General features: G+C 45.5%; 1 pseudogene; it reads left to right on the top strand.

Moving 5' to 3' along the window:
- Positions 1-9,471: 9,471 nt before the first annotated feature.
- Positions 9,472-10,219, top strand: LOC103638379 (probable histone H2AXa; annotated as a pseudogene).
- Positions 10,220-13,146: the final 2,927 nt, after the last annotated feature.

Consider the following 13,146-nt stretch of genomic DNA (forward strand, 5'->3'; position numbering starts at 1 on the left):
TTGACCCTTACGGCTCAAAGCATCAGCTACTACATTTGCTTTTCCGGGGTGATATTGTATTTCCAAATCATAGTCCTTAATCAACTCAAGCCATCTTCTCTGTCTGAGGTTGAGTTCTTTCTGAGTGAATATATATTTAAAGCTTTTGTGATCCGTGAAGATCTTGCACTTGTTTCCAATCATATAGTGCCTCCAAATCTTCAAAGCATGCACTACGGCAGCTAGTTCCAAATCATGCGTAGGATAATTCTTCTCATGTTTCCTCAACTGTCTTGAAGCATAAGCAATCACCTTTCCTTCTTGCATTAGCACACATCCAAGTCCAAGGTGTGATGCATCGCAATACACATCAAATCCCTTGTGGATGTCTGGCATTACCAATATTGGTGCAGTGGTTAACCTCTTCTTGAGCTCCTCAAAACAATTCTGACAAGCTTCATCCCATTTGAACTCTTTGCCTTTCTCCAGTAGTGAGGTAAGAGGCTTCACTAACTTGGAAAAACCTTCAATAAATCTTCTATAGTATCCTGCTAATCCAAGAAAACTTCTGATCTTGGACGCATCCTTGGGTTGCTTCCAATTTAGTATCTCACTTATCTTTCCTGGGTCCACTTTAATTCCACCATCGGTAACAATATGCCCTAAGAAAGCAACTTCCTTCAACCAAAAATCACACTTCGAGAATTTTGCGTATAGTTGGTTGTCTCGAAGCTTTTGTAGGACTAGCCTTAGATGATCTTCGTGTGCTTCTTCATTCGGAGAATATATCAGTATGTCGTCAATGAATACGACCACAAACTGATCCAGATATTCCATGAATACTTTATTCATCAAGTTCATAAAGTATGCTGGTGCATTAGTCAGTCCAAACGACATGACCAAAAACTCATATAATCCATATCTCGTCGTGAAGGCTGTCTTCGGTACATCTTCTGCTCGAATCTTTAACTGATGATATCCCGATCTCAGATCTATCTTCGAGAATATCTTAGCTCCCTTCATTTGATCGAATAAATCTTCAATCCGAGGCAGCGGGTATTTATTCTTGATGGTTACTTCATTCAAACTTCTATAATCAACACACATTCTCCTCGAACCATCCTTCTTGTTCATAAATAGCACTGGGGCTCCCCAAGGGGATGAACTTGGGCGAATGAAACCTTTTTCTAGTAATTCTTCTATTTGTTTCTTCAATTCTACTAAATCTTTAACATCCATTCTATATGGTCTTTTCGAGATAGGTGCGGTTCCGGGTAATAATTCAATAGAAAACTCTATATCACGGTCAGGTGGCATACCTGGCAATTCCTCCGGAAATACGTCTGGGTATTCGCACACTACTTTGATATTTTCCAAGGGCTTTTCTTCCAAGTGATTGATCATTGTCTTCCCTTTTTCATCTGTTGACTTGTCTATGTTAACTTGGATTCTTTCACCTTGAGGACTTGTCAACATAATTGTTCCATTGGCACACCGTATCACTCCATCACAACTTTTCAACCAATTGCATCCAAGAATCACATCAATCCCGTTGGATCCTAGGACCACTGGGTCGACTGTAAAATCTATTCCTTGAATCTTGATATTAACATGAGGGCATGAGTGTGTGGCCTTCATGTCACCTCCCGGTGAACTAATGTGTAATATCCTCATCAGAGGGTACTTAGGTATGTTATGTTTTTCCACAAATGACTCAGTTATAAATGAATGTGATGCTCCAGAGTCAAATAAAACTGATGCAGGTATGGAGTTAACAAGGAACATACCATACACTATGTCGGCATCCTCAGGCACTGATTCCGCAGTGACGTGATTGACCCTTCCTCGGCTCTGGTTCTGCGGAGTCTTGTTCTGAGCCGATCCACGAGCGGGGGTGTTCTGGTCATTCCTCTGAGTATTGGTTTTCTGAGGTGTCTGTTGGTTGCGCCTTGGGCAGTTGTTGGCATAGTGGCCCAGTTCACCGCACTTGAAACAGCCGTTGGGTTGGACTGGTGCGTTGTTTCTGGCCTGCGTGTTGTTGGTGCCACCTTGACGGTTCTGTGAATTTCCACCAGACCTCTGGTTGGTCTGGGGGTTGCTCCTTTGTTGATTCTGATTCTGATTATTTCTCTGGCTTTGCTGTCCAGAGCGTTGCACTTGATAATTGTTTCCACCCTGATTTCCAGAGCGGAACTGCGAACCTTGAGCATTGTTTGGCCGGGTGTTCCTGCTGGACTGACCTTGAAATTTTCTCTTATGGTCAGATAATTCCTTCCTTTTACTCTCAAGGCCAATTGCCTTGTTCAGCAGTGTCTGGAAGTTGGGAAAAGTGTGACTCTGAAGTTGATAGTTCAGAGGTCCAATCAATCCTTCCAGGAAACGCTCTTGGCGCTTCTCATCAGTGTCCACTTCTTCTGGTGCGTAGCGTGAAAGCTGAGTGAAGCGATCACGATACTCACTGACAGACATATTCCCTTGAGTAAGGGAAAGGAACTCCTTCTTCTTCAGCTTCATAATTCCAGAGGGGATGTGATGAGCGTGGAAGTTCTCTTGGAACTCCTGCCAGGTTATGGTATCTGCGTTGGGATGTGCCGCTGTGAAGACATCCCACCAATCGGACGCAGCTCCCTCGAGTCTTCCCGAGGCGTACAAGACCTTCTCTCGGTCGTTGCACTGAGCGATGTCCAGCTTCTTCCCAATGACTTTGAGCCAGTCATCGGCATCCAGGGGATCAACCGCATGAGAGAATGTAGGCGGGTGATGACTCATGAAGTCCCGGTGCTTATCTCTGGCCGGGGGCGCATACTGCTGCTGCTGGGGTTGCTGATTCTGTTGGTTCTGTTGTAATTGCTGGACCGCAGCAGTGAGTCCTTGCAGAATCTGCATTTGGGCGGCGATGAACTGCTCCATATTGGGATTTGGTGGTGGTGGTGGTGGTGCTTGTTGTCCACGCTGGTTCCGGTTGTTAGGTCCTTGACGTTGGTTCACCATCTGATTGGTTAGAAAGTGAACATCTTAGAGAAGAGAAGAGTAGAAAGATTCTAGAGGGGAAATGACTTAAGTTTTAAAATTTTTATATGTTCTTATGGCCATCATTCCATAAGACCATTGCACTCAAACAAAGATCCAAATCAAACATTTCAATCAATCACCATCACATGGTTGATATTTATTAATATGATAACATAAAGAGAGTATCATCGTCTAACGCAAAGTATAACTTATTACATCATGACTCAAACTCCTAAAGCAGCCTAGTGACTGATCCGGGCTCTCCATAGCGCAGCCTCTTGCGGGGAGGAGACAATGCCACGGTGGGGACCTGAGCTTCTAGCGGATCCAGTCCTTGCAGTTGGGCTTCCAGGGCTGCAATCCTGGCGTGGGCATTCTCCAGCTCCAAGTGCACACTGTAGAGGTCCAGAGTGGCACTGTCCAGGTCGGTGTTGAGACCGGCCACTACACCAGCTAGGGTGTTGAGGCGATCCTCACCAGGTTCACCTGGGACAATGTTGGTCTGGCTCTCTCCACGCAGGCGCTGAGGAAGGTGCCGGAACCTCGTGTTCTGCAGCTGCTGCCGGTAGGTGTGGCTGAGCGACCACAGGGTCCGACGGGCAGCGTCGCTGACCGAGGCAGCGTAGGTGGACAGCGGTATCAGGGACTCGTGAGCAGACAGAGTCCTGAATCCCCTGTCACCTGCATCCATTACCCTGACATGGATGCGAGTGATGTAATAGCAAGCCCGGGGAGGCTCGCTCACTTGCCTCGTCTCGTACAGGGGGCAGACGTAGGCTCCTAGCTCGTGCAGCACTGCTTGCAGCAGGTTGGGGAAGTGTCCTGTCTCGAACATTGATGTGTAATGTTCGACAACTGGACCAATCCCCATGAAGTGGTCCTGCTGAGCGTAGTTAGCTTCCTCGTTGATGTGTCCGTCTTCTCCATCGTCTTCGTCGTCGTCATCCTCGTCATCGCCGTCTCCGGAGTCGTCGGGGTCGTCGCCTCCAGGTGCAGGTGCTTGGAAGGCTGGTGCCGACAATGCTGACGTCGATGACGCAGCAGCGAAGGCCAAGGACTCGGCCAACGGGGTGGGGGTCGGCAGCTGCTCATCCGAGCTGTCCTCCAGGTTGATCACGTTCTCCACTCGGACGGGAGGGAGATTCGCTGGAGCTTCCTCGACTACCACTGGGTAGACCGGGACCTGCCGGGGTTGAGGGGCGTAGCTGGTGTTGACACGGGTAGTTTGGAGAGTGCGAACCATCTACAAGAGAAGAGTCAACTTAGTTGAATTTCAAAGAGGTAAGACTGATAAAGGAATTTATAGGAATGAAATTAGCAAGTTTTGAACAACTAGGCTTTCCATTTCTAACTAATCTAACGACCTAGGGTCAGCATAGCTTTGATACCACTTCTGTCACACCCGGTTCCAGGGGGTAGAACCGAGCGCATACCATATGTGTGCCAGGATCCATTTCCACACATATGTTGACGTCACAAGTGTAATATATCAAAAGACAATGCAATAAAGGCGTAAAGAGAGTATAATACTTTTTTACATCATCTGAAACATTGTATCTTTAACAAGTATCACATCAAAGTAAGCGGAAATAAACAACTGGGCAATCTCCCACAGGAAGATGACCGGCGCGTCGTTAGACTTAGAAATCATCGTCATCGATAAAATCTTCATCAAAGTCTCCAGCATCACCCTCTGATCAAAATTAAGCAAGGGTGAGCTCACTTATGGTCGGGGCTCAACAAGTGGGGGAAAAACTAATGCAGGTATAACAAGGTGAGGCTAAGGTTGAGCAGTAAGCATTTTAGTTGGTTAACATTTTATTAACAACACCTGTCTTACTAATAAGTGTGAATCCCAAATATCCCATTTAAACAAAGGAATATGAGTATAACAAAAACACTTAAGTGAAACCACTTAAGAAAATTATTGCAGATCATCGGATCTCAATTTAATTCCATCTTCAAGTTCAATTATCATGTGAGGAGTCCAGGTCGCTCATAACCGGGAGCACGGCTGATATATCAGTTTTACACTCTGCAGAGGTGGTACAACTTTACCCACAAGCCATGTATCCCATCTAGCCCGGGTTGATCGGACCCTTAGACACTGCCGAGGTGAATGGCTAGGGATCCATTATGAGGTTTTCACAAAATACCTTAATACGAAGCAACCCGCTAAGGTTTCTAAGACGATGGTGGTGGCCCCCTGGGTGAAGTACCTTAGCCAAGAATACGACCCCATGTTAACGTGGGCTGCCAGCACCTACCGCTCCCCCTCTTGCCCATCTTTTAGGTAAGGTTGCTAGGCACTAAGCATATAGAGCTAATTACCAAAGCCAGAGCCATGATAGCACTCGTGGTTGCACTGTTATCCTGGGTGGTCACTCCATGTTCCAATTAATTTGTAATAATGTTATCTTAACCATCGGGTTAATGCCATAATTGCCAATTCAATCTTTGGAACATTAAAACCAATTAATGAGTGACATTAAGAAATCATTAAGTTGAGCGGTAGCATAAATCTTTCACAGCTTAATTATTTCCCCAGGTTAAACAAGGAATACAGGTAGTAAATCTAGGAAATCCTTAATTAGGCTATCCCATCAAATTATGCAATATATCAAAAAGTAAACATTATTATATGCAATGAATAGGTACAAACAGAATATGCAGAGGGAGAATCCACTTGCCTTGCTCAAGCGAGTCCTGCGGATCGTCTTCGAACGAGTTCGGATCGTCTACCGCACAATCCGCTTCTAATAGGATCGCATAGCGCACATACAAAAATAAAACATACACCAATAAATAAACATGCACCATTCATAAACATACACCAATACGTCATTAAGCACACATTAACCTATCGCACTAATCATATCTTAATTACGTACTAATCGCGTAAATACTTATTAATTCAGTTGTGGCTATTAATGTGAATCCTAATGGTGAATTTATGAGTGGGTGCAATAAATATAATTTTAACTAATATTAATTTATTTTAACACCATCAATGAAATTAAATAATACTTATTATCTTTTAATACTAATAAATAAATTAATACCTTTTATTCCTTATAACTCAAATTAGTTAGTATAGCAAGAATGAATTTAATAATATTAATATTCTAAAAATCTACATAAACTACTAATTGAATATTTTCTAACACAAGCGAGGTTATTTGACATAAACTAGTACTCTAACAATTTTAAGTTCTAAATCTGTGAACCTGTTTATTTGACTAGCAAAACCCTATTTTGCCATCTACCAATGATATTTTCTCTTTTCTTTCCAAAAGAAGATATTAATTAAATAATCGGATAAATCATCTAACAATCCTATTTTATTCATATGACATGAATTCTATACCATTTTTTCTAATCCATCAAAAATGCACCTATAATTCTCCAATTAGTTTCAAAAATTTGTCGCGACCAATTTTAACTATAAATTCTTATCTAATATTTTTATCACCGACGTGTGACTATTAAATCTACGTCATATTTCTCTAAACCAAAATTCAACGCATCGATTAACATGAAATAACAAGGTGTACGAATAATCGCTTGAAACTACCAAACAATTCCATAACGCTCATACACATATACATAATGTCGCGACTCACATGTGTTCATACAACAAACAAACTATACAACACATGAATCGAATCGAAAGCACTTTATAAAATACATAAAATAAATTTGGGTCGCCAACAACCTCGGGTTCGTGCGTGTGACGGGGATGGATCGACGGGGTTCGGCCGGGTGGAGAAAAGCAGGGGCTCGACTACGGACGGCGAATGCGTGGCTCCGGTGAACTCCGGCGATGAACGGCACACTCCGGCGAACTCCACGGGCTCCGGCAACGAGCGGCGAACTCCGGCGAACAGCAACGAACGACGGCGTCGAGCAGTGCAATGGTGAGCTAGAGAGATGGGGCGCTTGGGTAGGCAGGAGAGAAGAGAGAGCTCTGTTGTCCCCTTTTATAGAGAGAGGGAGGGGAGAGGAATGGTCTGCCAGAGTAACGTGGTCTTTATTAGCCATCACTACATCAGTTTCCTCAAGGAGCATAATGGAGGAGGAATGGGGGAGGAGAAACGGAGGGATTCAAGCTCCAATAATCACAGAAACGGCGGATGCAATCGCGGTGCTCGGGTCGGTCGGCTTGGTCGTCGCGTTGGACTTCGGCTCTGCTACAGGGAAGGGCGGCTCGGTGGATGCTCGGCCGCGGTTGGACGCGCGCTCGGGATCGCGCGCAGGGGCTGGCGCGCGGCGAGGCTTGCTTGCGTGCAGGGCCGGCTCGGCATCGGGTGCGGCCGGTCGGCTGCTCGTGCGTCGCGGCTGGGAGCAGGCGCTGGGCGCTCGGCCGCCTGGGCTCGCGCGCAGGCAGCGGCTGGCTCGATCTCCTGTGCGCGCGCGCGTGAGAGAAAGAGCAGAGAGATGAGGGAGATGAGAGAGAGAAGAAAGGGAGAGAGAGACGTGAGGGAGAGAGGCGGCGGCTGTTTTGGCTGGGGAGCGTGCGCGCGGTGCTAGTGCTAGGGTTTGGGGCATGGGCCCCTAGGTGGGCCGGCTGGGTAGTTTTAGGTTTTTTTTCTTTTTTTTTAAAATTCCGAAATTCATTTTTAAAGAACTCTAAAAATCATAAAAAAATTACCAAAAATATTTATAAATGAAGTACTTATTTTTAGACTAATAATTACTATAATACTTAATTATTATTTAATTACTAGTACTTCTTTTTAAAATGGATTGATATTTAAACATCCGATAAGAAATCACGTGCATGCAAAGAAAAACGATGCAAATAAATAGTTAAACACTAAGAAAAATTTATTACCCTAATTAATATAATGTCTAAATTTATTATTTTAATTGATGGCTTTTATGGTGTTACATCTCTGCACCTTCAGCTTCCTCACCGTCACGTGTAACCCTAGCTGTGGAACGCACTCTGGCCATCTGATGATTAAATTTCTTGTTTTTTGAATTTCTTTACTTTGCCGAAGTTCTTTCTTGTTACGAAGCTTGAGCAAAGAAAATAGCTTCGTTTCAGGATGTAGCAAACAGCTTCGGCTTTGGTCAATATTTTGGCAGCAAAATAGCGCAATAGCAATGAATGCTATGGTAACTTCACACATACCCGTCTGTTTATATAGTGTCGCAGGTGGGAAGGTGAATCGTCAAGGTCTTCCGCACCGAACAAACAGTCACCCGCACTCACTGAACGGTGAGCCACAGGGTCCGAGAAGGTAAATTGCCAGGGCGCACGTAACTGCTGCAAGATGGGGCCACCTCGCGCGCGGATTATTTTAATCGTTTCTCACCAACGAGCTCAGGGAAAGTGTTTTCGGATCTTCGGCATCCCGAAGCCTAGAAGACTTTTTCACGGATCAAGCTCGTTACCAAAAACGATCTAGCACCGCGAAGGGGCTACTGTTGGGGGTATGCTTCGTAGCCGAAGATCCTAAAGAAAGAGAACACCTTCGGCAGATCCTATCAGAAGTAGCGCCGAAGCTATCACCTATAGAGCTTCGGCACAATGACAGATCTTAAGACGAAGGGGTGAACCGACTTAAAGATGAAATGACTTAAAGACTCATGATGTTTTGTGTCATTATTGTGATCGATTGTAAAGGGCATAAATGTAATTTTACATAGGCTGTGCCCTGTGCCTATAAATAGGTGAACAATACCCCTGTATTGTTCACGCAATCTTGTAATCGCTGGCACATTACGCTGGAATTATTGCTTTCTGCCAAGACGAAGGTATAAATGTATCTAAATATTATGTTTTAATATTTAGGTTCATATAATAAAATATGTGAATAATGTTTTTATTTTCGGTATGTCTTTCTATAATGTTTTGTGTTTTATATTTTACTTCATATTGTTTTTCAAGTCTCATCACGAAGGTATGACCCTCGTGATATTTTGCTCATGGCCTTCGTCCGAAGCTCATTAAATCCTTGGGGAGATAATGCTTCAGTGGACGAAGGACATTAATATTTAACATTTTATGTTGCCTTGTTCTTAATTCATAGCATTTGAGAACAAGTCCCCAACAGATAGCCCATCGTCCACTAAATGTGGAACCACCCCTTCAACCTGTCCATCCTCCTTTGCGCGTTCAACCATGACAGCCAACATATCAGCTACAATCTCTACTACTTCTTAAGTCTCTACTGTAGGCGTCCACATCCGTACGTTCTGCCACCGCGCGGCGTGTGCCATTCCCAGTCGCCTCCCCCAGGAACCGCGCCTCCCCACCGCGCGCATTCCATCCATGGCGCTAGACAGTCGCGCTCCTTCCGCGGCCTTCCATCCATGGCAGACGCTCCCTCCGCGTTCTTCCATCCGTCAGTGATCCATGCCTCTGATCTTCCAGCCAATCATAGCGCATCTCTCACTAGAACCCTAACAGTATAAAATTGCAGGTGCCGCCCGCTCCTCCCTCCAATATCCCTCTGTTCTCCTATCAATATCGCAGCGCCGCCCGCATCAATCTTGAAGAGTTCGAAAGTTTCCAGACCCCCAAAAGGCGAAGCGGCGATGAGTTCCACCGGAGGCGGCGGCCGCGGTAAGGCGAAGCCAGCGACCAAGTCGGTGTCACGGTCCTCCAAGGCTGGGCTTCAGTTTCCCGTCGGTCGCATCGTGCGGTGCCTCAAAGCCGGCAAATATGCAGAGCGCGTCGGCGCTGGGCCCCCGTGTACCTCTCCACCGTTCTCGAGTATCTCGTCGCCGAGGTAATCCCCAGACCCCTCTTCCTCTCTTCATGTTTACCAGATCTGCTCTTGTCCGATCTCGTTTGAATCCCAGTTGTGAATCGATTGTTTCGTTCGTCTCCGCAGGTGCTGGAGCTGGCCGGGAACGCTGCTCGTGACAACAAGAACCGTATCGTGATGCGCCAGATCCAGCTGGCGGTGCGGAACGACGAGGAGCTGAGCAAGCTGATGGGCACTGTGACGATCGCGGCTAGCGGCGTGATGCCAGACATCCATCAGACCCTGCTGCCCAAGAAAGCTGGTCAGAAGGGGGACATCGGCTCTGCCTCCCAGGAGTTCTAAGCGCATCGGCGGAATGAGAATGAGGGACCACCCCTGTTTCTGTCTCGTCCGCGTGGTTGTGTTTCAGCTTTGCGGTTTTTTGGGAGTGTTGTCGATGAGTTGGGATTGATATGTTTTGTGGGATGTAAACAAACGCAGCGCTTGTTTCATGAATGAATGATGGATAGAAGAAACATAGCTATCATGATTTCTACCCTGCTTGCATTTGGATCCGATTTGCTCCAGCTATCGTTTGGTACATTGTATCAGACCTGATGATGGAACATTTATGTCGATTCTATGAACTCTGCATCATATGATCTGTCAGATTTCGATTCATGTTGGAAAATACAGTCCGGAAACTCTGCATCTTCTGGCCTTTGGCTTCCAGTAGAAGTCGGGATCAATAGCTATTTGTAGTATGGCACTACTAACTATATTAAGAATTTTGCATTTGTTGACTGTTGATGGCCTCAGTGAACCTCACCGATTGATTGTACTTGTTCAATTTTTCCTACGGGTTCTCTTTGTGATGTACCAAAATCTTTGCCAGGTTCGGGAGCGATATGGTCTCGAGTCTCGACCTCCCCGGCGTCGCGCTGCGACGCGACATGCGCGTACAGCGCGAGGAGCACTGCCTCGAACCCGGCCAGCGGCTTCCGTGACATGGCGTGGCACAGGTGCGCCCTAGCTAGCGACGGCACCAACAGTGCGAGCTGGAGCTCGGGGACGTTGGACCGGAACACGTCGTAGAGCCAGCGGCAGAGGCTGTCGTTCCCGGCGCCCGACCCGAATCCGCGGAGGCATGCCGTCACGGCGCTGGCGCCGCCCGGGTCGTTGAGGAGCGGGGCCATGGGGACGGAGCCCAGGTCGTTGAGGAGCGCGTCCGAGGGCGTCCATGGCGTCCTTCGCGCTGTGGATGGGCGGCGGCGCGTCGTTCGTCGTCGTGGCAGTCAACGTCGCAGAGAGGAGCGGGTCGGACTTTGGAGGCTAGCGCGATCGCGTGTGGCGTGGCCTCGAGTCTCGACGACGTACGGGAAATCGGGAATGAAAGGCAGAGAGATTGGAGAGGACCATTGAGCGGGTGCGCTACGTTTCAGCTTTTTGACCCGCCTTGCTCGTCAGGAGACGAGAGCAGAGCGAGCTAGCGAGGTGTTTGGCGACGGTGTGCATGTCTGCTTGAAGCGTCGAGACTTGCCAGGAAAAGGAGCCTAGAGGGACTCATTGAAGCATCCAGCCAAGATGTATCTTCTCTATGTTCACATCGAACACAGTGATTGGTGGCAGTCCTCGAACATAGAAGCAATTGGTTTACCCTTCTTTTTTTCCTGTTTGTTTTTGTAGCTATTACTGCATGCATTTTCTTTGACCATAGCTGGAAAGATGTGAGTATTATGTTCGGTGTTTGTCTTGGGAATTAAACTACTATAGTGTAACTTGTCTCATCATTTTCTTGAGTACATGTACTTATCCATTGACTTCTTTTGCAGGTAATTCCAGTGGCATAGCTTCAATGCTATGTATGACTTTCTTAAGAAAAACCGGGAGATCACAAGATGGGTTGCTCTAGGCATTGTTGTTTTTTTAGATAAGAGACATGACTTATCTCACAGATTTTGATCTTAACTAAACTCGAAGGGTCCTCATTTGATCCTTATGCTTCCAAAGCCATTGTATTTGCTTCTTCAACTTGTACTCTGTAAGTTTCTAATGTTCATGCAAATGTTTTCCAAATCTAAATTCCGTCTTTGGCCCCTTTTCTAATTTCTCGTCACCCCACACTGCATGTTTTGTTTAACCTATTAGTATATGTTTTATACTAATTTTTAACTCCCGTAGCAACACACGGGCGCAAACCTAGTGTAAAAGAGAATTAGCGATAGTGGGTCACCTTGTCTTAATCCTTTTTTCGTTTGAAAGTAATGACCAACATCTTCATTGACTTTAATGGCCATACTACCCCCACATACACGCGAACGTGTGTTGCTTCATGCAGGGGTGGGCAAAATAAAACCAAAACTAAAAAAACCAAACAAAAATTAAAACTGAAAATTTTGGTTTTTTATTTTGTTTATATTTCCTAGTAATTTGATTACTCAGTTTTGGTTTGGTTTTCAATCCATATAAATCGAATACGCCGAATACACCGAGTAGCTTCAGCCTTTAGGTGTTCATGTCTTCAACCTTCAGACTTTTGCGCTTGCCTCAGCCTTCAACTTAACACACTCAGCCTCTAGCCTGTTTAAATGGCCACCAGCCACCGACCCAATAGTGAGTAGCCCACTAGCTAAGAATGAAAACAAACAGATATGAGCGGGAAATACCCTCAACTATTTCTGTTACCATATTCTTTCACCGGGAACAGGAGTGGAACAGTCGAAAGCGAGACGGGAGTGGGACAATCGAAGATACAAAAACGAATAAATATGAACAAAAATCGAACGAAAAAGAATGGTAACCAAATATCTTTTGGGACAAGGAAGCTATTTGCTACTGTTTAATGCTTACAATCAGCCAAAGAGTTCCTAGCTTCCGGCACGGCTGCATGGGCGCACGCGAGGCCATACAAAAACGAATAAATATGAACAAAAATTAAATGAAAATGAATGGTAACCAAATATGTTTTGGGACAAGGAAGCTATTTGTTACTGTTTAATGCTTACAATCAGCCAAAGAGTTCCTAGCTTCCGGCACCGCTGCACGGGCACACGCCAGGCCAAGTGACCAACATGCAACAATAGCAGCGACACAGACCAACATCAGCAGCACAACCACAGGCCAACAATAGCAACAACGACATAGACACAGCAGTACAGTAGCAACATGTACAACATAGGCGCACTACGCATAGTAGCAGTGACAATATTAATACAAAAAATATGGATAGAAACACACAAAATGCCATTACACAACAAGGTGCAATAGCACAACATAGCACAGTAGTAGCAAAATGCCATTACACACAGTAGCACAATAGTTAGTACATAATGCCATTAGACCATGTGCAGCAGTTTACTCATAGTTTATCCAAAAACACTGTTTGCGCTGTTCTGTACTGTAGACTACACAGTTTACAGAGTGTAGTTTGAATATAGGTATGAGGATGGATAAGCTG

Source organism: Zea mays, chromosome 9 (assembly GCF_902167145.1).
Source record: "Zea mays cultivar B73 chromosome 9, Zm-B73-REFERENCE-NAM-5.0, whole genome shotgun sequence".
NCBI classification, from domain to species: Eukaryota; Viridiplantae; Streptophyta; class Magnoliopsida; order Poales; family Poaceae; genus Zea; species Zea mays.